Below are 23512 nucleotides of genomic sequence, written 5' to 3' on the forward strand. Positions count from 1 at the left end.
AAGCCAAAGAATCAAATGGACGCTCATGGAGGAAGGGAGGGGGGACTGAGGACTCCAGCCATCCCACAGTCCATGCAGTCTCCAAAAAGCATTTGCATTCTTGGTTGAGCTCCCATGCCTGTAAGGTCAAACACATTGTTTGGGGTGGTTCAGGGCATATCTCGTCAATTTACTCCCCCTCGCCCCGTCCCGTGAAAGAAAAGGGAAAAAAATCGTTTCTTGACTTTTTTCAATGTCACCATATGTCTACTGCATGCTGCTGGCAGACGTGGTGCTGGGGCACCAAACGGTAGCATCCTCTCCCCTCCCTTCCCCGGTGGCAGACGGTACAGTGCAGTAGGACTGGTAGCCGTCCTCGTCATCATCCCGTGAGTGCTCCTGGCTGGCCTCAGGTGAGGTCGGCCGGGGACGCCTGGGTAAAAATAGGAATGACTCCGGGTTATTCCCAGCAGATGGTACAGAACAGCTGGTAACCATCCTCATCATAGCAACTGGGGGCTGAACTCCATCAGCCCCACCCCTTTCATGTCTAAAGAAAAGATTCTGTACTGCCTGGACTATCATTGCAGCTGTAGGCTGCCTCCATCTCATTTTATCTCACTAAAAAGTCAGTGTTTCTTATTCCTGCATTCTTTATTACTTCATCACACAAATGGAGGGACTCTGCAATGGTAGCCCAGAAAGGTGGGGGAGAAGGGAAGCAACAGGTGGGATTGTTGCAGGGGCACCCCCTAGAATGGCATGCAGCTCATCATTTCTGTGGGATCTGACACAGAGCAGCTGTGCTCTCTGGTTCTCTGGGACACTGCTTCTCTAGTACACTTGCCCCATATTCTAGGCAGAACTGACTCTATTTTTAGATAAAACATAAAGGAGAGAATGACCTGGGAAATCACTCTCATTTTTGTCTTTACGCCTCCGGCCGACCTCAGTGAAGGTCAGCCAGGAGCACCCATGACAGCAGCAGACAGTACAGAACGACTGATAACTGTCATCTCATCGCCAATTTACAATGGCACAGCAGATGGTACAGAACGACTGGTAACCGTCTCTCCTACTTTGCAAAGGCAAATGAATGCTGCTTTGTAGCAGTGCAGTACCGCCTCTGTCACCGGCATCCAGTACACATACGGTGAAAGTGACAAAAGGCAAAACGGGCACCCTGGTTGCCATGCTATGGCGTCTGTCAGGGAAATCCAGGGAAAAAGGGCACAAAATGATTGTCTGCCGTTGTTTTCACGGAGGAAGGAATGAGTGACGACATTTACCCAGAATCACCCGCGACACTGTTTTTGCACCATCATGCACTGGGATCTCAACCCAGGATTCCAATGAGCGGGGGAGACTGCGGGAACTATGGGATAGCTATGGGATAGCTCAAGAAATCAACATTAGCCTTGGTACCTGGATGCACATCGCCGAATTATTGTGCTTTGTGTGGCCGTGTGCACTCGACTTTATACAATCTGTTTTACAAAACCAGTTTATGTAAAATCGGAATAATCCTGTAGTGTAGATGTACCCTGAGTTACTTGTTAATAAGCTCAGCTTGAAGTGTTAGCGCCTGATAAAGGAAACGAATGATAAAGATGTCAAGTTTTTGTATGAAATGTCATAAAAATGTGCCCTGTGAAACTGAAATGTGTCAGTGATAAGAATGTTGCCAAGCATGGGCTGCTGAAGTGATTAAAAACTAGCTGTAAGAAGGGAATTTGACTCAGAAAGCCACTGAATGGGGCAGAGTTCAATTCAGACAAAAAGATATATTTACCTTTAATTTTTCTTTATTTTAACACTTGTATCAGAAATGACCAAAGAGATCTTTTCTGAAAACTGATTAAAAATAGGAAAGAGATCAAAGACATTCAATTAAAAATCATTGTTCACTCTGGAGTAAATTTTTCTGACCAAGTTACAACCCCTTGAAGAAAAGGGAGTTTATTAATAGAAGTCCAGTCTTAATCACAGTCACAATAATTCTCACCTTTCACCAGGACAGAGTTAAAAAAAGTTTGATCATGGAAATGGCAAGCCCCCTGAAAGATCAGTGCCTGACAGGAAAAGTACTCACTAAAGGAGAACTCACTCTCTTGCAGTCTTTGCTCCATGACATCTTACATTTTGATATTCACTTATGTAACAACAATCAAAATATACTTGACAGTTCATGTTGCTGTGCACTTGCCTATTTCAGCTCCACATAGGATTTGTCACATGAGTTGCACTACTCTTAGTTTCACTCACGTACTTTGGGAATACAGTTGAACTCAGGATATAGTGTGTGATGTTCACAGTTCTATCTGGGAAACCTTGACAGGTGACCTCACAAAGTCCCCAAGAAAAAGAGAAACGAGTGTTTTGAACACATTTTTCGTTCTAACTACTGTAACTGACAAAAAACTCAGTTCAGAGTCTGGCATCAAACAGAAAGAGTATCCCAACAAAGTCAGAGACGGCTTTGAACCAAGATGTGCTCTGATATGCTGGGATGAGGAAAGATGTTGGTTTGAGAGAACTTTAACTGCCACAATAGCCTCGTGGGAAAGTACAACTGGGGTCTCAAGATTCACAACTCCTCCCTGATACCGCTCAGGTAAGGAGCAGTGGATTGTCAGATGTCCAAAAGCAGCTATGCAGACTTAGTGGGAGAAAGAGTCCATTCATACAATGGCGCACAGTTCAGTGAGCAACAAGTAACCAAAAGCATCCATAGTGAGAGCTATTTAATTATTCTTCCTGTATGCAAAAGACCTTTCCTTCTTTCCTTGGTACCCTTATTTTTTTTACTCAGTCCACAGTATTTAGTGCTACACACAGCAAAAGTTTCTCAATTTCCCCTTTTTCCACTACTGCTTGATAGTTACAATGAATCACACCCCAGGAGAGAATAAGTATAACAGTAATTTGTCCTTGTTATACACTACTGTTACACTGAACACAAAGGGACGTGGAAAAAGCCTTTTTGGAAAGACAACTTTTTGGTGGGCATCACTCATTTCCAATCCAAAACCATGATTACCCCCTTGGGATAGAAATAGTTTCAGCAGAAGAAGGGACAGAGAGTAGTATTCCAGACCAACCAAAGAACAATCAAACCACTGCATGACTCTGGGAGAACACCCTTTAGAGGAAGGGTCACACTAGAGGAGAGGGAGAGGAATATCTGGGATCGATGGGGTGCTTCAGACAGTTCAAATGGGGTTTCTGACAGAGCTGTCAGAAAAACCCCCAAAGACAAGCTTATCATATCTCTGAAACTAAAGTCATGACACCAGCACCTGAGAGTGACTCAAGTCATCTCTCCTTTGTTATGGACTGGAGCCCAGAGACAGTTGCTCTCCAAAATCAAAAAAGGGATGAGAAAATCAGACAGGACCAACATCATTCAGAAAATACACAAGAAGGCAAGATTTCAGACGGAATCTCTAAAACCCATAATAGCAAGTCTCTCTCAACGTACCCATACCAGAGCGTCACTAGTGGCACATGTACTTCTACTATTACAAGGGAATCTTCCAGCCAAAAGCCTTCTCTTTTGTCCCATTGACAGTTTTGAGGGAGTTTACCAAAATACCAATGGTTTTAGTAGCAGCCCTTCTACTCATTCCTATACAACCTGCTAATTCAAGCTCTCTTAAGAAAAAGACCATTACAGAAACAAACACCCAAACCATTCCTATAAAAGCAAGTATGTGGCAAACATAGATTCGAGCCATCCAATCCTGACATAGGCTGCAACAGCTTGGTAATGACTCAAGACAGAGACAAAATCAAGGGCTCTATTTAACATCCTACTTGGTGCAGGAAAAGAAGTGAAGGGCAAAAGGTGGTTTTATGCCACTTTTTCACCTCCCCATATAATACGGTTAGTTTGGTCTCCTGTATAAATTAGAGCAGCATGGCAGGTGTTTGTCTAATCTGTCCTTGAAAACCTCCAATGCGGGGGGATTTCACAAGCTCTCTTGGAAGCCTATTTCAGGGCTTAACCATTCTTATATTTAGAGAGTTTTTCCTAATATCTACCCAAAATCTCCTTTGGTGAAGGTTACACTCTTTACTTCTCCTGCCTTCAGTGGATATTGCAGAACAATTGATCACAGTCACCTTTATAACAGCGTTTAACAGGTCCTCCCTCAGTCTTCTTTTTTCAGAATTAAACATGACCAGTTTGTTTAATCTTAGCTTATATGTCAAGTTTTCTAAACCTTTTATAATTTTCGTTTCTCTCCTCTGGATGCTCTTCAGTTTGTCCATACCGTTTTTCAAGTGTGGTGCCTAGAACTGGACACAATACTCCAGCTAAGATCTCACTAGTGACAAGTGGAGCAGAAAAATTACCTCCTGGCTTACATGAGACATTCCTGTTAATACATCGCAGAATGATATTAGCCTTATTTGCAGCTGCATCATATTGTTGACTCATTTTTAATTAGTGATCAGCTACGATCCCAGATCTTTTTTCAGCAGTGCTATTGCCTAGCTGGTTGTGCTCCATTTTTTGTGCATTTGATTTTTTCTTCCTGAGTGTAGTATAGTACTTTGCCCTCAATTTAATGATTTTTTGTTGATTTTAGACCATTTTCTAATCTTTCGTTTTGAATTCTAATCCTGTCCACAAAAGTGCTTGCAACTCCATTCACAAATTGTATATGCATACTCTCCTCTGCATTATTCACATCTTTCATAAAAATATTATTATTAATAAAAAAAAATACCAGACCCAGGACAGACCCCTCCAGGATCTTAAAACATGTCCTCCTAGTTTGACAGGGAATCATTGATGATGACCTTTTAAATATATTTTTTCAACCAGTTGTGCACTCACCTTATGGTAATTTCATCTTGACCATATTTCCCTAATTTGCTTAAGAGAATGTCATGTGGGATAGTGTCAAAAGCCTTAATAAAATAAAATATATAATGTCTACAGCTTCCATTCTATTTACTAGGCCAGTAACCCAGTCAAAAAAGGAAATTAGGTTGGTTTGGCATGATTTGTTCTTAACTGATCCATATTGGTATTACTTATTACCCTATTATCCTCTAGGTGCTTACAAACCGATTGTTTAATAATTTGTTCCAGTATCTTTCCAGGTGTCAAAATTAGGCTGATGGGTCTATAATTCCCTGGGCTCTCTTTGTTCTCCTTTTTAAAGATAGGTACTATGTTTGCCCTTCTCCAGTCCTCTGGGAGCTCACCCATCCTCCATGAGTTCTCCAAGATAATTGTTAACAGTTTCGAGATTGTTTCAGCTAATTCTTTAGGTACCAGAGGGTGAATTTCATCAGGGTCTGCCAACTTGAATACATCTAATTTATCTAAATATTCTTTAACCTGTTCCTCCCACCTTGCTAATTTAATTGTGTTAAGTAGGTAGTCACAAAAAAACTTTTTAGTGAAGACTTAGACCAACAAAATTAAAGTTATTAAAATGAACACCTCAATCTTCTTAATGTCATCTGTTATTAGCTCTCATTCCCCCCTAAGTAGTCAATCTACCCTTGCCTTCATCTTTCTCTCATTTATAGATTCATAGATTCCAAGGCTAGAAGGGACCATTGTGATCATCTAGATCAGTGGTTCCCAAATTTAACAACCTGTGAATCCCTTTCACTAAAATGTCAAGTCTTATGAACCCCCTCCTAAAAATAAGTATTTCCAGGGATTTTCTCCTTTACCTGAGTACAAATTATAAAAGCAATGATCTTGGAAATGTAAAATTTGTTTTTATGACACGCTTATTACACACTATTATTATTATATTATTATTTATGATTACAGTATTTTTATTACATTATGAAAACAGCAACACTCTTCCAAGATCTCACTTTCATAGCTTGTATCACTTTGAATAAACCTGTTATAAGACAAGGCTCCTATGTTTCATCAAGGAGTATCAGATGTGAAACAGCACGAAGGTATTTAAGAAGACCACTCAAAGAGTTCCTCCTACACAAGCATTCAGGTCTTGAGCAGTCCAGGCAAACAACGGATGTTACAACAAAGCTTAAACTTGTTCTTCATAATAATTTTAAAAACAATATTAGCTGCCTATTGAATTATAAAAACAGCAAAAAATATCTACCTCCTGTGATAGACCCAGGCCAGGATGGAACAGCAGAGTAGTAGAAGGGAGATATACTGTCCACTGGATAAGCAGTTTTCTGTTCCCTGAGTGATCAAAGCAGGGGCTGCTCCAGGCTAATGAGAACACAGGTGAGGCTGTTAAGCCCCTGACTCTAATTAAGGTCCCTCTGATGCTATGAAAGGGTTCACTCCAGTCAGGCCAAAGGGAGCCAGAGAAGAGGAAGTGCACGTGAGGAACTGGGAGCAAGAGGTGTGCAAGAAGCTGAGCGTGAGTAGGCATACTGCTGGAGGACTGAGAAGTACAAGCGTTATCAGACATCAGGTGGTGAGGACAAAGAAGGTGTTGGGAGGAGGACATGGGGAAGTAGCCCAGGGAGTTGTAGCTGTCATGCAACTGTACCAGGAGGCACTCTAGACAGCTGCAGTCCACAGGGTCTTGGGCTGGAACCCAGAGTAGAGGGCGGGCCTCGGTTCGTCCCAAACCTCCCAACTCCTGATCAAACACAGGAGGAATTGACCTGGACTGTGGGGAAGGTCTCTGGGCTGTTTTCCGACCCACAGGGTGAATCTGTGAGGCTAACAAATCTGCCAATAAGCGCAGGACCCACCAATGTAGAGGAGGAACTTTGTCACAACTGGTGTCAAAAGTGGGATTTGGTGTGCACAGTGCAGAGGAAGAAAGAGGGTGATTTTAAAAAACAAAAGAGAAAAAAAAGGTAGAGGTTTTTTTGTTTTTTTCCATCACAATGGATTACATAGTATGGACATTGATGCAAGCTACGACAGCGAAGCAGGAGGCTACCTGTGTCCAGGCAGTCGCCCAACAGGAAGCAGTGCAGCTGCAGCAAGAGACTAATTACCTGCTGATGGATTAGGCTGCTCAAGACTGAGCTATGTTTCGGGAACTGGTAAACCAGGTAAAGACCCTTACAGAGCTGAACCGCGGCCATTATGGGACGCAGATCATATGGGCCAGCCATTGGCTGCAGATAATGACGCAGGAGGATAATGTAGGGGCATACCTTCTGGCCTTTGAGAGGACATCCCTCGGAGAGCCCTGGCTTCAAGATCAGTGGTCTGGCATCCTTGCCCCATTCCTGTGTGGGGAGGGCCAGAAGGCCTACCATGATCTGCCTGAAGAGGCTGCAGCAGACTACCCCCAGCTGAAAGCAGAGATCCTGGCCAGATCTGGGGTAATGACCGCAGTGCGGGCCCAGTGGTATCAAAAGTGGAGGTACCAGAAAGACAAAACCCCACGGTCCCAAGTATATGACCTCATCCTTCTCACATGAATGTGGTTGCGAATGGAGTCCCGGAGTCTGGAAGAGATACTAGAGGTTCTGGTCATTGACCGAAACATGAGGGGACTACTGCAGATCTTCAGTTCTGGGTATGCCAGAATGAACCCTTCACTTATGACGAGGTTGTCGCCCTAGTAGAGAGGCAAAGGACAGCGAGGGAGCTGACCCGACCAGTTAAGGAGGAGGCACCCCGGGTTAAACTAGCAGCACTAAGCCCTAAAGCTCGGATGACTGGGCCACCAGGAGGGCCCAGGTGGAAAAAGAGAAAGGCTGAAGGCCCATCAGAGGCTACAAAGAGTCAGAGCATTGAGGGAAAAGAGGATCGTGATGTTAGACCAAAAGACTGGGGAACACCTAGGGCTCCCTACAGATGTTATGCCTGCAAGGAGTGGGGACACATAGCTGCACAGTGTCCCAATGCTGAGGAGCCTATGCCGTGTAACGTGGGGAACTGGGCAGACCCATGCTCCCTAATTTTTTTTTATATTTTATATTATCCACCTTGTGAGGGGTCTTACTAACCCCACATATGTACACCAGACAGTGAAACTAAATGGGGTAGAGACTAAGGCACTGGTTGATTTGGGAAGTGCTATCAGGGTAGTTTTAGACAGGGTAAAATGGATTTATTTGGGTTTAAATCCCATTGGGAGTTGGGCATCTGAGTGTTAAAGGCAAGAACACTTCTGTTAGCTGCTTTCAGGTAAGCCTACAGTTGTTAGGGGATGTGATTCAGACCTGGGTCTGGGCTTGCAGCAGGCTAGCAGGCAGGGCACTGAAGTCCTAAGCTGATGGGACAGGAAAGCAGGGGCAGAAGTAGTCTTGGTACATCAGGTGGCAGCTCCCAAGGGGGGTTCTGTGATCCAACCAGTTAAATGTTTGCTTTCATCTGCTTAGCTCTTGGAAGTCCAGGGGCTTTGAGCTGCTGGCCCCATGCTGCCCAGGATCCCTAGGGACAGCTCTGTCCACCATTAGGGATTTTTTCCCCCCAAGAACCCCATAACATTTCGCAAACCCCAGTTTGGGAACCACTGATCTAGACTGACCTCCTGTGTAACACAGGTCATAAAACTTCCCCAAAATAATTCCTAGAGCATATTTTTTAGAAAAAAACATCCAATCATGATTTAAAAATTACTAGTGATGGAAAATTCACTACAACCATTGATAAATTGGTCCAATGGTTAATTACCCTTACCATTACAAATTTACACCTTATTTCCAGTTTGAATTTGTCTTGCTTCCACACTGATTGTGTTATAACTGGACTGTGTTACAACTTTTTCTGAGAGATTGAAGAGCACATTATTAAATATATGTCCACCATGTAGATAGTCATAGAGCATAATCAAGTCTCCCCTTAATCGTCTCTTTGTTAAGCTAAATAGATTTGGCTCTTTGAGTTTTCTAATCCTTTAATCATTCTTGTGGCTCTTTTTTAAACCCTCTCCAATTTATCAACAGCCTTCTTGAATTGTGGGCACCTGAACAGGATGCAGTATTCCAGCAATAGTTGCACCAGTGCCAACTATAGTAATAAAATAACCTCTCTACTCCTCCTCAAGATTCCCCTGTTTATGCACCCAAAGACTGCATTAGCTCTTTTGGGCACAATGTCATACTTGTTCAACTGATTATCCACCATCACAGCCAAATCTTTTTCAGAGTTACTGATTTGTAGAATAGGAGTCCCCTCCCATAAGTATGGCCTACATTTTTTGTTTCTAAATGTATACATTTACATTTAGCCATAATAAGATGCATATTGTTTCCTTGCACCAAGTGATCCAGATTGCTCTGTATCAGTGACCTGTCCTCTTCATTATTTACCACTCCTCCAATTTTTATGTCATCTGCAAACTTCAGCAGTGAAGATTTTATGTTTTCTTTCAGGTTACTGATAACAATGTCAAATAGCACAGGGCCATGAACCAATGCCTGTGAGACCCCACTAAAAACACACGTTCTATGATGATTCCCCATTTACAATTACATTCTGAGACCTATCCATTAGCCAGTTTTTAGTCCATTTAATGTGTGCCTTTTTTATCATTCTAGATTTTATAATCAGAATGTCATACAGTACTAAGTCAAATGCTTTACAGATATCTAAGAGTATGTCTACACTCCAAAAAAAGACCTGCAGCAGCAAGTCTCAGAGGCTGAGTCAACTGGCTCAGGCTACAGGACTAAAAATAGCAGTGTAGACATTGGGCTTGGGCTGGAGACAGGGCTCTGAGATTCTTCACCGTCATGGAGTTTCTGATCCATAGCTGCAGCCCAAGCCCGAACATCTACACTGTAATTTTTAAGATCCACAGCCCAAGACCCACAAGCCGGAGTCAGCTGACCTGGGCTCTGACATTAAGTGCTGTGGGTTTTTTACTGGAGTGTAAACAGACCTTAAGTATATTATGTCAATACTATTACCTTTATTAACTAAACTTTTCATCTCATCAATAACATATAAAGTTAGTTTGAGAAGATCTATTTTCCATAAACATATGTGACACTCTGAACCTCAAAGTAGCACCCTGTACCTCTCAAATTCATAAGATGGTTGCAGTATTTCATACAAAGCATACCAGGTTTAAGATACCATATGAAACTCAATGTTCTGTCAAAATATGTATCAGAAGGGTAGTCTGAATCTGTAAAAGCAGCAGAGAATCGTGTGGCACCTTATAGACTAACAGACGTTTTGGAGCATGAGCTTTCGTGGGTGAATACCCACTTCGTCAGATGAATGTAGTGGAAATTTCCAGGGGCAGGTATATATATGCTAGCAAGCAAGCTAGAGATAACGAGGTTAGTTCAATCAGGGAGGATGAGGCCCTGTTCTAGCAGTTGAGGTGTGAAAACCAAGGGAGGAGAAACTGGTTCTGGAGTTGATCTCTGTCTGAGGGGTTAGAGCAACCCTGCAAAATCTCCACCAAGCATTCTCAAAACTACAATACCCACACGAGGAAATAAGGAAACAGATCAACAGAGCCAGACGTGTACCCAGAAGCCTCCTACTGCCACAGGATTCTCTGCTGCTGTCAAAATATGTACATGATTATGATGTATGAAGTTATGAGATTTTGCTATAAGGTTGTTATTGAAATATGTTGTGAATTTGGGAGATGCCCACTGCTAGCTCTCCAGTGACAACAAAGATGGTGATCCACAACCAAATGGGTGCTAAGCAACCCTCATGAGCTATTGACCAGGGAGACAAGTGTAAATAAGGGATGTACAATTCAATAAGAGACAGTTGCGCAAGCACCACACAATGGAGATTGCTTAACTCTGTGACTCAGCAAGGCTCACCAGAACATGTCTGGGCCAGTATCTTTCCTGGGACATGAACTGAGAGTATAAAACAAGGGACAGCTGCATCATCGGACCACCTCTCTCCTCCTTCACCTACACTGAAGGCAACAAGAACACTGGGAAGACAAAGACTTGAACTGAGGAGATTGTCGCAAGCTGAGAAGGAAATTCAGACTGTATTAAGAAGTGTCAGTTGCTGTAATATCTATTAGAGTGAGAAAAACTGTTTGATTTAAATTTTGCGTAGTCTGATATTGTTTAGAATTTAGTCTGCGTTTTTACTTTTGTAACCATCTTTGTCCTATATGCCCACCACTTAAAATCTATCTTTCTGTAGTTAATAAACTTCTTTTAATGTTTTATCTTAACCAAGTGAGTTTGTTTAAAATGCACGGGAAACCTGCTTACATTAGAGACAGGTGCATGTCCACTATCCTTTGACAAAGTGGCAAACTAATTAATGAGCTTGCATTGTTCAAGAGGAGGTCTTGAACAGTAAAGTTGGTACATTTCTGGGATGCAAGGCTGGGGAGATTTGCTTGTGTTTCCCTGTGTGTGGTTCAGGAGTGGCTTAGAACATTCATGTAATTTAACTGGGTGTGTCTCTGTATGCTGGTGGCTTAATTATAACAGCATCTGGAGAGGTTTGTAGCCTGTCATTAGCAAAGCATCATGGGAGAGCCCATGCTGGAGAATTAAGGGGGCACAGCACTCACACAGTTCCAGGCTGTACCTTGGGGATTCCGTTACAAAATGTTAATCTACATTAATTACATTCCCCCTCTTCATTTGTTTATGAATTGAGTCCTGTATCACTCACTACATTATCTTGCCCAGGACTGATGTCAGGCTGATAGGCCAATAATCATCTGCGTCATCCCATTTATCATATTTAAAAATTGGCACATTTGCTTGCTTCTAGTCTTCTGAAACTTCTCCAGTACTCCAAGACTTACTGAAAACAAATATTAAAAGTCCAGTGAGCTTCTCAGCCAACTCTTTTAAAATTCTTTGAAGAAAATTATCTGGACCCGCTAATTTAAAACTGTCTAACGTTAGTAGCTTCCATTTATCACACTCCTGACATACCAGTGAAATGAAGAGAGAGTGTTATCATCACCATATGATGAGACAATAACATCTGTTTTCGCCCCTAATATAGAACAGAAATATTTATTGAACGCTTCTGCTTTATCTGCATTATTATTGATAATTTTACTATTCCATCTAGTAATGGATCAATACCATTGTCTGGAATCTACCCCTCCTGCGACCCAATACAGTTTAAAAACTCTTCCTTATTGTCCTTAATTCCTCTGACCAGAGATTTCCCCTCATATGCCTTTTCTTCCCTTATTAATTTTCCACAATTCTGATTTATATTCATTATTATCAACTTCTGTTTTCTTCCATTTGTGTGTGCATATGAGTAAAAACAGCACCTTGACCTCCTCTCTAAACCTGGTCAGTTTTTTAAATCAGTATGACTTTCCCCCCTCAATTATGAGGAGTTGGTTTTTTTTTAACATCTAGTAAGGTGTTAAATGATTCTCAATTATCATTCAAATTTTTCTGATTAAATTCTCTCTCTCAGTTTATTTGGCTTATAATTGTTTTCAGCTTTATAAAATTGGCCCTACTGACACATCAAACATATATATTACTGGCCTGGATTATATTCTGTTTGCATATAATGTATTATTCCTAATGTTTTTATAAAACCTCTTATTACCATTTACATCTCTTGCTAGGTGTAACTCATTCATGGCCAGCAGTCTGACACAGACATGGAGAATTCAGTTAGAACAATCAGAAATTCCATAAAACCTGACTGAAGTCAGTGGCACAAGTAATAAATAACCACGACCAGTCCCCTAACAGTCCATGGAAGTAATTAGCTCTTCCTCAGACAGCCAATGCAAGTGAAAATGGTCTCTTCTACACAAAGAGTCTGAACAGAAAGTGAGGGCCTTTGAAAAGACAACCAACAGAAGAATTAGGATTCCAGAAGCTTCATATTTGGAGGGGAAATTTGGCTTCCTATAGCTGGATTTTTAAAAAAGCAAATGAAATAGCCAGAGTCTTTGAACCAGAGACAGCAGTGTGGTACCTTCAGTAGGTGTCTTAACATTCCTGCTTCCCTGTCTCTTGGGGAGTCCAGTCCTTATGATCTGTTGAATTCAACTCCCAGCAAAAGAATGATCCATACCTTTCCCCCTTCTCATATTCAGTTTTCCTGTTCCACGTATGTAACCATTTTTAACCGGACCCTATTTCATTTCTCACTGACTAGTTTTCCCAGCAGTCAGTCTTTTGTCAGTTCCCTTCTCAGGCATAAGGCTTTAAAGCTCTTTCTGACCAACACTAGATGATTCTTCCACCCAATCACACAGAGATTTGAATAGAATAGATTTCCTCATTGACAAGTATTAGGGAAAAATGCCAGAAAATTTCCCCATAAGAGTTTCTATACTTTTAAGTGGAGAGTTCATGGCAAGACACATTAGTGACACTGTTTTCTCCCAATAATTGGGTTACGGAAGTTTGTTACCACTACATGTATTTGCTAGCTGCTTTGTTCTGGAATATGCTTATGGAATAGAAGACCACTTGTACGCTAATGTAGTGACGTAAAAGTGCAGTTACAGCCCTACCTGAAACACTAATGCATAACTTTGGAGGAGAAGGGGATACAATTCAGGTGGTGTGTGGGTGTATAGAGCTGAGTCTATAACAGAAAAAATTAATATCACTTGTTACAAAGACCAATTTAGTTGCTGTTCATGGCCTTGCACCTCCTTTGGACTGAAAGAGCTAACACCTGTCTCTTCAGTCCCACTCTTTATTGGTATATTCATGTTTTTCTTGATTATAGTTAGGTATGCTGTTCAATACAAACAATGATTCAACTGCCATGCAAATTACTGTGGCTAAATGCATTTCCATCAACATTAGTTAATGAGAAAATTTAGGGTTTAGAGAGTAGCTGAGTTGTATGCTTTTGTTGGTGTTATCTAGTGTTGTAATTGAGGTGGTACAAAATCATTATGGAATACTGGCTCTGTTTTAAAATCTTTATTGGGGAAAAGGGGGAGAAGGTGAGACGATTCTTCCACATATTCACTGGAGCCCTCAGATTCCCACTATGCTCTACTTAATGCTGTTTTAACTATATTGAACCATTTGAGACTTCATGGAACAGACTCCAACTTTCTAGCTAAAACACACTTAATGAGAACTCTTTTCAGCTCCTCCAAATCATGATGATAGCCGAGACAAACTTCTGCTAAATCTCTGGATCTGAATTTTGTGTGCCTGAAGCTAGAGACGTCTGGAATTTACTCCCTTTGTCAATCCAAAGCTCAAGTTGGATACTGCACAAAGCTCTTGCCCAAAGGTGATTGTACTAAAGAAGTTTAGTTTAGCTGACCACAGTCAATACAATTTTTTGTTGTATTTTATATATCTATATTATGGAGGTGCAACGTGCAGCTCCATAGTTAAGACTGAGTTGACTTTTTCACTTGAAGAGACAATTCAGCCTCTCTTATGTAGGAAAAATACAGAATATGATCTCAAAGAGTAAGTGCTGTAATTTTTAATACAATAGATTTGCCAAAAATTTAAATATCTTTTTTCATTAGATTAAATTTAATTAAATTTAATAAATTTTGTATAAAATATGTTTAAAATTAATTTAATAATTGGTTCTTTAAGAAATATAGCAGACAAATTGCTATCCTGGATGATGTTAATATCAGAACATCCCTGTAATGTATTTTACCCTAAATTACTGATACACGTATTCTCAACCTTCAATCCATTTTAACACAGTTTTTGTCTGGGCAGATATATAGATTTGCACATTTGCCCAATTATTAGGCATGAGAATATTTTATAAATTGTAAAATAAATCCACTCAGTTTCTTTACTGTGGTGTGTTCAGCACATCCTCCTCACAAAGACACTAGCTGTGTAGAACTTCAAGCTACCATAAGCCTGAGGAGTTAACAACTGGACCAAGAGTTAAACAAGGACGTCCTGCAGAGAGCCAGTAGAGCCCCCTTCTCCCCTATCTCCCACTGTTTGTGTGAACAATGTCAGTATTTCTCTAACAACACTTTTGCTGAAAGGAAGATGCTCAATATTATGAATTCCCAGATTTCAGACTGCAGTAAACAACCACAGCTTGTTTGGTTCACAAAATCCATGTGGGACCAAGCCAGATGTGAGAAAGATGGACCCAGTAGCATCACTGCAGCCATCATAAGCATCAGACTCGTCCAAATAGGCCCTCTGCCTCCAGGAGGCTAATCAAGCACTGCAGGCCCAAATTGTGCAGCTGAGTGGGGAAACCAGTGGCTGCAGGAGCAAGTGAGGCAGCTCAGTGCCAAGAACACCCTGCCACAAACACAGCCTACAGCACCTTGCCCTGAGCACAGGGCAGCGGTCCCTTGCCCGAACAGTTTGATGGGAACTGCTGGTGGTTCCGGGGCTTCATGAACCAATGCTACCTTCTATCTCTGATTAAATCCAAGAATCTAGGCCTCTGACTAGTCCAAGGGTTTTGATAATAAGCCTGCTGAGAGAAGATGAATCAGATTGTGCCACAACTCCCCAGTGCGAAGATACTTGGGATGATCTAAACCTGATGATTAATGTCCTGGTACTTCTGGTGATCCCTTATGTGCACCCCTACAAAGATCTTTGTCACTTCCTGCCAGATGTGTGCCCACACCAAGATCCCAGGCCAAAAACCCTCCGATCTCCTCCAACCTCTGAACATCCCATCTCAGTCCTAGCCAGCCATTTCCTTGGACCCTGTTGTGGAACTACCAGAATCCAGTGGTTTCATGACCATTCTGATCATGGTGGATCATTTTTCTAAAATGGCCCACCTCATTCCCTGCATGGTTTACCTTACGCAGGGGAAGCTGCCTGGCTCTGGATAAACAATATAGTCAGTCTTCCTGGCCTCCTGGATTACGTGAACTCTGACTGGTGGTCCAGTTACTGTTCAATTCTGGTACAAAGTCCTATGTTTATTAGCGATCTACATGCACCTGTCCTCTGCCTACCACCCTCAGTCAAATGGCCAAAGGGAAAGAATCAATCAGATCCTAGATTAATACTTCTGATGCTACACCAACCATCACCAGGACAATGGTCTTCCCAATTACCATATGCTGAATTCTCACATAATAATGCAGACCATGCATCAACAGTCCACAGCCCCGTTTTTGTTAACTACAGATTCTATCCCCAGTTTCACCTACAACTACCCACATCCTCCCCCAATCCATTGGCCTCATACCTAGTACAATGAATCCATCACATCCCAGAAGAGGTGAAGGACCACCTTGAGAAGGGAAAGGAAGACTACAAAAAGCAGGTAGACAAGCGTAAGCAACAAGGCCCCATGTAGTTCACAGACCAAAAGGTACGGCTGTCTATAGAATGCCTCTACACCCTCTTGGAAATTAGAATACCAGTACCTTGGCCTGTACCAGATTTCGTGACAAATCAACCCACTCACCTTCAAGCTCCAGCTCCCTGGATCCCTTAGAGTCCATCCTGTATTCCATGTCTCACTTCTAAAATCTTACACTGAGAACACATTGGCCCCTACAACCCAATCATCACTCCCGCCAGTGAAATTACAAGATCAGGAGGAATATATTGTTCACAAAGTCCTTGATTCCAAGATCAAGAGGGGAAAATTATAGTACCTGATTGACTGGGAAGGTTACAGACTAAAGGAATACACTTGGGAGCCAGCTGAAAATGTTCATGCTCCTGCCCTGGTTTGGGCCTTCCATAGGAGCCACCCTGAGAAACCTGGACCTACATTGCCCAGAGGGGGTCTCTAGGGGAGGAGCAGATGTCATGACCCACAGGTCTTAAACCTACGTCCTTAGGATTCAGGGGAGTGGCCACACTCCAACTCTCCACCTGGCAGCTTGCTAACAACTGTTTACCTAGGACCCAGTTTGAGGCTCTACCCCCGAGGTCCTATCTGGCAGAGTCTCAGAGCAGCCGATTGGTCTGCTGGCCCCTACTTAAGCCAGCAGCAACAGAAAGCTGTCAAAACAACTGGACTCTACTCTGCACAGGACTGTGTGCCTTGGGCTTCCTGTCCTCCACCCCATCCCGTGGCTTGACTTCCTGGCATCCCAACCCAGCTTGACTCTGGGTTGTGGTTCCTGACTTCCAGTTTGGCTCCTGCCTCTGACCCTTTGGTATCCTGACTCAGCCAGCTGTGACACTCATGGACTGTGACATCGATTCACTACTTTTAAAGGAGAGCTTGCATTAGCGGAAAGTCATCATGAGGGCACTTTCAGATATGGCTTGCTTCTCCTCCAGTATAAGATTAACATTCGGAAAAGGACACACATTGGTAAGAGTTAAAAGAATTGGCAACTGATCTGAGTTTTAAAAATAAAACATTTGTTAGCACATTTTTCTTCTCTTTTATTAGACCAATAAAAATCAAACACTATTATAATAAACCCCTGCTTAAGCCTAAACTATTCCAAACAATCACGAGTTTCATGTGTTTTTTTAATATCACCCAAAATAAATGGCAAATTCAGGATACTGTGTGGAAAAATAAGGGATCATATTTTAAAACATATGAGAAAAAAAACAATGTATATTGGATCTAGGCCTAATGTATTGCCTTCAAACAGAGCTTAACTACTGTGCATAACTAAATAATCTAAATTTATGTCTCAGTCTGCTGCCACCCAGTGGAGCACAGCTGGGTATGCTACATATAACACCGTGGCTCAGACGTCTCTGATCAGAAGTCACTGCACAAAATGTGCAGGTTAAAATGTAAAACAACATTCCAGAAAAATGGATACCCTCTGTGGTTTGTTTCTGACACTGAAACAACATGGGAATCTGCAGAAAAATTCCAAAAACATCTGTATAGTTATTCAGAGTGGGTGCTATTCCTTCTCTTGAGTTTCTATTGTCTGTGAATTCACTGTTAAACAGTGTCAGACTGACAAACCTACAGATCGACATCCTCTACATGTAAAATAGACAGCAGAAGTTCAGGCTTATCCACACTGGCTACTCCATTAATATCCCATACTTCAGATCTGGAGTACTGAAAAGGCAGATCAGTCTCCACGGTCACTATGCTGAGGCTATTGACAAGGAAGTCAACACTGATAGTATTCTCTGTGAAGTGGAACAGCTGCCCATGCGACCTGAACTAAAACCACCCGCTCCCTTCAGATGGGACACCCAACTTTCAATCATTACCTACCTGGGGCTGAATTCAAAACTCTCACTTTCAGATTACAGGGTCACTATTTGAAACTAAAAATGGCAAAAAGAATATACCTTGGGCAGGTGCTCTGCATATCTGTATCTCTTTATCGATTGAGTAACAGAAATAGGGGTTCCTACATATGAGCTTAGAGTGGTATGAAACTGTACCCAAAGTAAGGCAATAAATATTTTGTCAGTATTAATTAATTTTAAGTATTTCTCTCAGAAAACATCCATTTAAGATGAATCATATGTAGGAATCCTGCCCCTTCCCTTTACTCAATGATGGTGTTCAATTTGGATTTAGGTTCTTGGTATTTGTTATTATTTACCACATTATAACATGTTTTAATCAATATTGTTAAGGTACTGTGATAACTGTGTTTAATATGGTCTATGTAGCACCCAGAGTGTACAGATGGTAAGTAGTTAGAAGCAGAATGGGCTGGTGGACCAACCAAGGATTTGGGAGCCAGAACTTCTTGAACTCTGTCCCTGGCTCTATTACAGATTATGTGATCGTGGTCACTTAACCTTCCTGGGTTTGATGTAACCACAATAAAGGTAATGGAGTTACATTAGGGATTGATTTGGTCCTTTGTCTCTGTTTTTACATCTGTAAAATGAATAGTACTTAATTACTTACTTCATAAGGGGTGATCAAAGCTTAATTAATGTGTATACAGTGCTTTGAACATATTAATATAGTATACGTGAACTATATATCTGTGTTATATATTAATAGATAACAATTCTATAATATCAGTGCTCAAAAAAATGAAGGACTCCTAGTACTAGCTGGAATCGGTCGATGTGGGCAGCTGCTCTGCAAGCTTTCCCCATGGTTCACAAAGACGGCATCACAATCCTATTACATATCATGCTATTACAAACAAGAAATTCTAATGTTGGCTCCTACCCCTCCCTGCCATGACTGGCACAGTCAGAGAATAGTAACGGTATACTCTATCCATCACTGAATCAAGACAGAGACGACCCTCTTGACTCTGTCTGACTAAAACAGAGTTCAGGACCTTCAAATGTACATTAGTAAAAGGACTCTTTCATTTTCCCAATGTGAAGAAACTGAGAAAACTATATTTTATGCAATTGCTTGGCACAAACTGTTTTTTTAGAAAACACCTGACTGAATTCCCTGACCATTTTAATTTTAAATTTGTTTTGATGACAAATTGCTGTAGGTCATTAAGTTACCTCAGGTTTAATCATTTTAGCTTGAGACATTCATCATAGTTCTGCAGTTTTGAATTGTTACTTTGATATGCAGCCTACAAATTTTCCAAGCACTTTCTGAAAAGTTCCTGTAGGTTCCCAAGGCAACCAAGCAGTTTTTTCCATTATGTTGGAAGGGCATTTGTCCTGGAATTTCCAAGCAGCTGAATAAACTAGTTTCTCACAGCTAGCAATTAACCTATGTAAATCTGCAGAGTTGAATCATATGTTATGTTAATTATACATTTTTCCTTTCACACTGTCACTCTAACATTAAGGCCCTGTCTACCTTAGAGAACTAAGCCATTCTTAATTGAACCAATATGATGAACCATTTTAAGCACAGTTTAGTATGTCTACACTAGCCATACTCATTCTGTGCCACTGCAGTTTTGCCATGTATCCACATTAGTGCTGTTCTGTTGCAATACTCTCTGAATATCTATACCAGAGATCTTGCACTGGCTTCTGGTAGACTTTGAAAGGCCACAGATACACTGTGAGAAAGCAACAGGAGGAGAATTTGAAAAGTCTGAAATATTATGTCAGCAACCACAATCCACATTGGCATTAAAATGGTTGAAAATGAAAGAATATAGAGACATCTGGTGGCAGAGCAATACAACAGTGCACAGACAATCCAGAAAGTTTTTGGAGAGTGATGGGGACAACTTTCTGGTGCTAATGCTGGAGGAACCAGCTAGGGGCTGTGCTCCTCTTGACCTGCTGCCCACAAACAGGGAAGAATTGGTAGCGCAGGGCCGGTGCAACCATTTAGGCAAACCAGGCGGTTGCCTACGGTGCCAAGATTTGGGGGCGCCAAAAAGTGGCACCCCCAAAAATTTTTTTAAATGGTTGCAGCCGCTGCTGCTGCTGGAGGAGCCGAGCTGCCAGTAGCAGCAGATGCCTGCCGCCGGCAGCCCAAGGTGTCCCCTGGGTCAGGGCACTGCCGGTCAGCACGCCTCTGAGGTCAGTGCGCCGCCGCTGCAGCTGGGCAGCCCAGGGCGCCCCCTCCCCTGGGGTCAGGGAGCCGCCACCGCAGCCCGGCAGCCGCAGCCGCAGGGCGCGCCCCCCCCCCGGGTCAGCCGAGCCGCTGCGCAGCCGGTCAGCCGCGCGCCGGCCCCGGGATCAGCGCAGCCGCGCCGGGCCCCGGCAGCCCAGGGCGCCCCCCCCGGGTCAGCGAGCCGCCAGCCGCAGCCCAGGGCACACCGGCCCCCCTCGCAGTGTCAGGAGCCGCCGTGCGACCGCCAGCCCAGGGCGTCCCCCCCCCCGGGTCAGGGAACCGTGGCTCAGTGGACCTGCCGCAGGCATGCCTGCGGCAGCTCCGCCAGAGCTGCGAGACCCGCGCGCGGGGCGGCGAAATGTCCCGGCGCCTAGGGCGCCAGAAACCCTAGTGCCGGTCCTGGGCAGAAGTAGAAGTGGGTGGCAACCTGGGCAGCAGTGACCATGAGATGGTCAAGTTCCGTATCCTGACAAAAGGAAGAAAGAAGAGCAGCAGAATACGAAACCTGGACTTCAGAAAAGCAGATTTTGACTCCCTCAGGGAACTGACGGGCAGCATCCCCTGGGAGGCTAATATGAGGGGGAAAGGAGTCCAGGACAGCTGGCTGTATTTCAAAGAAACCTTATAGAAGGCGCAGGAACAAACCACCCCAATGTGTAGAAAGAATAGCAAATATGGCAGGTGACCAGCTTGGCTTAAAAGAGAAATCTTTGGTGAGCTTAAACATAAAAAGGAAGCTTACAAGAAGTGGAAACTTGGACAGTGACTAGGGAGCAGTATAAAAATACTGCTCGAGCATGCAGGGGTGTAATCAGGAAGGCCAAAGCACAATTGGAGTTGCAGCTAGCAAGGGATGTGAAAGGTAACAAGAAGGGTTTCTACAGGTATGTTAGCAACAAAAAGAAGGTCAGGGAAAGTATTGGACCCTTACTGAATGGGGGAGGCAATCTAGTGAGAGATGATGTGGAAAATGATTAAGTACTCAATGCTTTTTTTGCCTCGGTCTTCACAGAAAAGGTCAGCTCCCAGAGTGCTGCACTGGGCAGCACAGTATCCCTTGCACTGCTACAGGCTGGGGACTGACTGGCTAAGCGGCAGTTCTGCAGAAAAGGACCTGGGGATTCCAGTGGATGAGAAGCTGGATATGAGTTAACAGTGTGCCCTTTTTGCCATGAAGGCTAACAGCATATTGGGCTGCATTAGTAGGAGCATTGCCAGCAAATTGAGGGAAGTGTTTATTCCCCTCTATTCGGCACTGGTGGGGCCACATCTAGCGTACTGCATCCAGTTTTGGGCCCCCCCTACAGAAGGGATGTGGACAAACTGGAGAGAGTCCAGCGGATGGCAATGAAAATGATCAGCGTGCTGGGGCACATGACTTACGAGGAGACACTGAGGGAACTGGTTTTATTTAGTCTGCAGAAGAGAAGATTGAGGGGGGATTTGATAGCAGTCTTCAACTACGTGAAGGGGGGTTGTCAGAAATAGATAGCTAAGGGTTAACGTTTCTTTTACCTGTAAAGGGTTAACAAAGGGAACCAAACACCTGACCAGAGGACCAATCAGGAAACTGGATTTTTTTTCTTTGTGGAATAGGAGACACTTCTTGGTATTGTGATGTAAGAGATTGCATCAGTACTCTCAGGTTAGCCCAGAGAGGAAAGTCTGGGTGGGAGAGACAGGGGGAAGGGAAGTGGGTTATTTCCTTGTTGTGAGACTCAGAGTCTCTGAGTCTTGGGGTCCTCCAGGGAAAGTTGGGGACCAGAGCGAGGCAGGCGCTGTAATTCCTGTCTGGTGGCAGCGAGATAAGATCCAAGCTGGTAATTAAGCTTGGAGGTTCATGCTAGGCACCCACATTTTGGACGCTAAGGTCCAGATTTGGGAAGAGGCTTATGATATGTCTAAATAGATAGCTAAGGGTTAATGTTTCTTTTACCGTATAAGGTTAACAAAGGAACCAAACACCTGACCAAGACCAATCAGGAAATGGATTTTAAAAGTCAGGGAGGATTTTTGGGGTCTGAGTCTTTCGTCTGTCTCTCAGCTATGAGAAGGTTCTTTCTATCTTCTAATCTTCTGTTTCCAAATTGTAAGTACAGGTGAAAGAACCTTCTCATAGCTGAGGGACAGACAAAAGACTCAGACCCCAAAAATTCCCTCCCTGACTTTGAAAAATCCAGTTTCCTGATTGGTCCTCTGGTCAGGTGTTTGGTTCCCTTTGTTAACCCTTTACAGGTAAAAGAAACATTAACCCTTAGCTATCTATTTATGACAGGGGTTCCATAGAAGATGGAGCTCAGCTGTTCCCAGTGGTGGCAGATGACAGAACAAGGACCAATGGTCTTACGTTGCAGAGGGGGAGATCTAGGTTGGATATTAGGAAAATAAACTTTTTCATTAGGAGGATGATGAAGCACTGGAATGGGTTACCTAAGGAGGTGGTGGAATCTCCATTCTAAGAGCTTTTTAAGACCCGGCTTGACAAAGCCCTGGCTGGAGTGATTTAGTTGGGGGTTGGTCCTGCTTTGAGCAGGGGGTTGGACTAGATGACCTCCTGAGGTCTCTTCCAACCCTAATCTTCCATGATTCTATGAAGTTTAATCCAAACAGTATTTAGCATGCATGTAAACCATTTAGAGAACTTCTGCATGTAGACATGAAGCATTTTACCAGGGACCTAGTAGGAATGAATAGTTATTAGAATGGTAAGTTTATCTAGTGTAGACAAGACTCCAATTAGGAGAGAACTAGAAATCACACTGTATTGTTAAGAGACTAGAATCTGCCATTGCCTCACTGTATTGCCTTGTGTGTGGCCATCTTTCTTTGTGTGTAAAATAGGGAAACAACATCTCACCTACTTTATGTGAGTTATGAGGCTTAATTAATTTCAAAATAATCTGAGTTCCACAACATTGATCTAAACTCCTTTAAAATCCCTCTAAACTATCTCAATCAATTATTTCTGGTGGAAGTGAATTTTATCCAATAGGTCAATGGATATTCCTTTACACAGTACATTATGTAACAGGATTTCTTTCTTATTTGGTTGTTCAGTTATTAAGAAACCAAAACTATTGAGGAGGCCTCCAAATTGTATATGGAGCTTTGTATTCCTATTACATTCATCCTTGTCCTCTCACTTCATCTCACCTCATTGTGTTATACACCTACCTATCATAGTCCTTCGCCCTATTTAGACTGTAAGCTATTTGAGGCAGGGACTCTCTTAGGGTCTCTAAGCATAATTACAATACAAGTAAATAGTAATAAGTTTAACAAAAG

General features: G+C 42.7%; 1 protein-coding gene across 1 annotated transcript in view; it reads right to left on the reverse strand.

Moving 5' to 3' along the window:
* The window catches only part of CEP128 (centrosomal protein 128), a 430997-nt gene that overhangs the window by 121039 nt on the left and 286446 nt on the right, over nucleotides 1-23512 (reverse strand). The gene's annotated exons all lie outside the window — the stretch shown is intronic.

Source organism: Chelonoidis abingdonii, chromosome 4 (assembly GCF_003597395.2).
Source record: "Chelonoidis abingdonii isolate Lonesome George chromosome 4, CheloAbing_2.0, whole genome shotgun sequence".
NCBI classification, from domain to species: Eukaryota; Metazoa; Chordata; order Testudines; family Testudinidae; genus Chelonoidis; species Chelonoidis abingdonii.